General features: G+C 37.8%; 1 long non-coding RNA gene across 1 annotated transcript; it reads left to right on the forward strand.

The window, feature by feature from the left end:
- The first annotated feature begins 2,187 nt into the window (after nucleotides 1-2,187).
- Nucleotides 2,188-4,613, forward strand: LOC106964299 (uncharacterized). Its single transcript, XR_001428376.1, has 2 exons — nucleotides 2,188-2,673; nucleotides 3,876-4,613. It is a non-coding gene; the product is annotated as an uncharacterized LOC106964299 (long non-coding RNA).
- The last annotated feature ends 331 nt before the right edge of the window (nucleotides 4,614-4,944 follow it).

Genomic DNA, 4,944 nt, shown 5'->3' on the forward strand with positions numbered 1-4,944 from the left:
TATTTTGTGTATATTTTATTCAAATTTGGTGGTTTAATCATACGACCTGTTTTGTCCCTATTCTCAAGAATCACTGAAATATAGATAAATATATAAGGGTTTGCATTACTGTGAAATGTTTGCCCTGTTCTTCTCTATTTGGTTTCTCTCCTGTTTTCTGTGCTCATACTTTAATTCCTGACTTTCTGTTTTATTTTGAAATTCCCAGTGTTCCTGTGTTTCCTGCCTCAGCTGGTTGGTGTTGCTAATCAGAGTTCGGTGCTGTTGGATGTTTTCCTGCTCTGGTTCCTTCAGGTGAGCCGCTTTTAGAGCCAAATAATCAACAAAATAAAAACTTTTCAGCTTAATTAGGTTTTTACTGGCGGGAAAAACCGAGAAACAAACAAACACACCTGGCCTGTCGCCATGAAGGTCAGCTGATCATCAGCGGGTTGATAAAATGTTTTATTGATTTAGTGAAACAATAAAACATAAACTATAAAACATCAGCTAACAAGAAGCTAGCAGGCTAGCTGCTGAGGCCGGTCCAGTGGAGGCCCGTTTGGGTCACTGTAGATAAAAACAACAGCAAATTTCAGACAAGAAAAGCAGAATTTTTGAGAGTTGGGATTAATCAAACACATTTTCTTTTAAAAAAGAAACATTTCAGAGATTAATCTTAAAATTGCTGTTTTTTGTGGCTTTTTGTTAGAAAATTTTCTGTTTTGAAATGTCTTAGTTTTTTCTAAAAAGTTTTAATTACTAAAACTCAGAAATATACATTTTTCTCAAGATTATCCTTTTTTAAAAAAAACATTTTGAAAAAAATCTGTTTTTTCTTGATTTTTTTTAGATTAGAAATTTTTAGAAAAATAGAAGAAAATTTTCCAACTTTTTCATAGGAAATTTGACAGATAATTTTGAAATTTCTGATTTTTTTTTCTAGAAAAAGTTTCAGAATCTGAAACTCAGAAATTCAGTATATAATTGGATATGTTGCTAGATTAATTTCAAAATCTGTGATTTTTTTTTCTAGAACATTTCCGACGTGGAGATTTAGTCCATCGTTTTCCATTTAGCACGGCCCTGATACGCCGTCGTCTGAAGCAGTTCTGTCTGTTTGGTTGCTTTTGTTTTCTTCCAGGTTTTAACTTTAACAGATTTCTGGTAGAGGTGCTCAAAGTGTGGCCCGGGGGCCACTTTGTGGCCCTCAGAATGATTTTGTGGACCAATTAATCAAAACTTGAGCCTGGCAGAAATCTGGTGCATCGGCTCTGGATGCAGACAGATTATCCGATCTGAATTTAATTTGCCACATTTTATTGTACAAAATAATTTATTCAAAACTTTTTTCTGCTGCTAAATTATTTAATGAACACAACACTGGTCTTTTCCAGCGTCCAATCTCATCGTTTAAATTAATCCCAACTTCACAGATTAAGGTTTTTTCTGGCATGAGAAAGTTTATAATGGCAGGAAATGAGGTCACAACCAGGAAGTGTTGCTCTGCTCCCCCCTCAGAGCAGTGAGGAAACAGGCGTGTCATAATTTATGACATAAAAAGCATGAATGTTTCAGGCAGAGATGGCACTCCGTAATCGTTTCCTGACTGAATGATTCATGTGGATGTTCTGCTGCTGAATATTTCAGGAAACAAACAGAAACATTTCTGCTCTGAGCTTTAAACTCCTGCGATCAGCCGGCCAGGTTCAGAAATCCTCCTCTATTACTGAATATTAATATGAATATCAGTGGCTTTCATTTCCCTTCTGCTTTTTGCCATTATGTTCTAGATTTTTATTTCCAGTGAGCGTTTATTGGTTTAACATGAAAGCTATGAAATCTAAATAGACAAATTGTTTATATCGTTTTAACTCCATGTGTTTTTTCTAATTCTATAGTTATTGGGTTTTTGCATATATGAATCACAGAAAACAAATAAAAAAACATTGAACACCTTGCAAAAAACAACTAACACTAAAGGAATAAAATAAAATTCAACTTAAAAACAAAAAATATAAGATATAAATAAAAAGGAAAAAAGTATAAATTATTATTTTTCCCTTTTTTCTTTTATTTTTTCCTTTTATTTCTATTTTTTGTTTTTCTTTATACTTTTTTCTTAGATTTTTATATTTTTTCCATTTCTTAGTTTTTTCTTTTCTTATGTTTATTTTTCCCTTCATTCTCTCTTTCTTTCTGTCTTTCTGCCTCCCTTCCCTCCTTCCTCCCGTGACCTCTGACCTTTCCTGACTGCATATGAATCTCCACCGAACGGTTTTGTGAGTCGCTGCGTTGAAAGCTGCGGCCGCAGGAGGCCGCTCTTCCTGCAGCCGCCTGGTGGGAATCTTCCATCCCGCCTGCGCGATGCCCTTCAGAGGGACCCGCCGGCTGTTTGGATGCTGGCCAAGGTTGCCATGGAAACGGCGAGACGACAGGGGGGACAGGAAAAGGCTGTGATGGAGAAACACGCTCACTGATTCCCAGTTAGAAAACACGACTTCAACTCAGAGACAAAAGGAACAATGGAGCATTTTAATGCTAATGCTAATTTATTTCATGCTAATTGTTGTTTTCTAGTGAAAACTAAATAATTGAAACTGCAAACTTCCTGAGTTTCTCTTTTCTGTCCTGCAGCAGCAGGATGGAGCTGCTGACCTCAGAGCAGCGACTGGAACCTGCTCACATCAACAGGTGAATGAATTAAAGCTCTGATCAAACGCGGTAAATTAAAATGTGTGTTTGACTGAAGTCGATGCGCTGATCCGAGCCGACGCGGCCGTGAAAAATACATCAGCATGAATGCATGAATGAATGCATGCAGCGCGGTGACAGCAGGAGAGACCATGAATAAATGAACAAATGAAATGAAGAAAGCCAAACATTACACATGTTTAATTGATCAGCATCAAAATAGGAATATTGCTCGACAACCGAGCTGATGGCTGAATCAGAGCTGGAGTTTCACTGGGATACAAGATTAAAACTGCAACAGTGCCAGAATAAATCTACTTAATCTGAGAATAAAGTCTTAAAACGGAAATAAATTATAATACCAGAATAAACTCCTTATAATACTAGAACAGTCATCATGTTACCAAGTGAAATTTATAATTAGTGAATAAAGTGGTAATAATACAGGAACAGTCACGTCAGCCGTCATATTGATAAAAACAAACTTGTAATCCGTAAAGTTATAATAATACAGGAATAAAATCGGAGTAATACGAGAATAGTCGTAATATTACCAATAAGTCATGATCTCGTTTGGATTTCCTGATTTAATAAATGTTGAAAGAAGTTAAATGTTGGGCGGTACGGTGCTCATCAGAGTTTAAACATGCTGCTTTTCTAGCTTCCTGTAGCTTTTCTAGCTTCCTGTAGCTGCTCGATGTGCAGCAGGGCTAACGCTAACTATAGCAGTTTGTAAAGTTAGTCAAAATTTAACAATAATTTGATTTAGTAGATTTTCTCCCTGCTGTTCATAAATGTCACAAACTAAATGTTTTTTTACAGACTAAATGTTTCGCTGGCTCAGAGTTTAACGTTACAAATGGCACCCCGTAGTTAGCCTCGGTATCCATGGCAACAAAATGTTTTCCAGAACTTTAACGTAAGAAGTGAAATTCTGTTGTTGTTGTTGTTGTTGACTTCATGAAACGTTTGTAGTTAATAATTACCAAAAAAAATCAGCTTTATTGTTGCCGTGGAAACCTGTTGGTCATGACTTTTGTTCCCTAGTTTAGTTTTTCTGTCATTTGCTGCTTTAATCCTCAATCTGTTGAGTTTTTGGTCATAAATGATTTTTCTCAGAGAAACAAAATGTTTTAATTACAGTAAAAAGGAGTAAGTTTATTTTTTTAAGTGTTGTTTCTTCTGATCTGGACTCGTTTCAGCTCCGCCCCCTGAGGCTTCCTGTTTCGTCCTGTCACATTAAAACACAACCACTACATTATCCTTAAGCATTTCTAATATCGCCGCTCCGTTCGGGGGACAGTGGTCGTTTTAATTTGGGCCCCGGTGGGAATCGGATCCTCTCCCAGGCTGCGGCGGCGCCGGGCTCATCCGATTAGGGACAGCAGACCGGTAAACGGCGTCTCCCCAGGGAGAGAGGGGGGCGGCTCCGATTGGAGCTGATAAATCAAACTGATACACGATCATTATGGAGATTCTCACCTCAGAGGCCACTGTGTGTGTGTGTGTGTGTGTGTGTGTGTGTGTGTGTGTGTGTGTGTGTGTGTATACGCAGTAAGGCAAACACTAACACAGAAAATATTGTCCTCTGCCAGCTGAGACCCAACAATAAGAAAACAAATAATAAAACTTCATTATCCTCGAGGACGACCACTTTTTAATTTATTTTTATTTCTTTAATCCAGCATTTTGGTTCCTTCTCCTTTTCCACATCAGAGACGCCAGAACAACATGTCTGCTTCTCATGTGGCTCCAAACTGAAATGAATCCCATCTTCAAATGATAGATCTGCTATGTAGAGTCACTGCAGTTAAAGGAAAAGAGCAGCTGGAGCTGATTTTAAGGAGATTTTCCAACAGATTTCCTTCTTGTTTGGCTAAAATGTAGAAACAGCTGCAGAATATTTGAAATCTTGTTGATGATATTGGTGGATGTTACGATTATCAGTTTCCATATCTGTCTGTTTTCTTCATCTGAGCTTCCACCTCTGTAAACCTTTAGTCCTTTGGCTAACAGCATTAGCACTGGTTAGCTACTGCAGCTAACTAAAAAGTTAGCAGAGCTAACCTCAAGCGGCTAATTATTAACTTTTGATCTGCTAATGCTAACATGTTTTACCGACATGCTAATTAGTGGAAACTAACATGAAAGAGATATCCCAGCATATTTAGCAGAAGCTAACGCTAATGTGCTATACCAACATGACATCTCTCTCTCCCCCTCTCTCGCTCTCCCCCTGTCTCTCTCTCTCCCCCTCTCTCGCTCTCCCCC

This window comes from Poecilia latipinna, unplaced genomic scaffold (genome assembly GCF_001443285.1).
Source record: "Poecilia latipinna isolate Pla-1442-1.1 unplaced genomic scaffold, P_latipinna-1.0 Scaffold1654, whole genome shotgun sequence".
Lineage (NCBI taxonomy): Eukaryota > Metazoa > Chordata > Actinopteri > Cyprinodontiformes > Poeciliidae > Poecilia > Poecilia latipinna.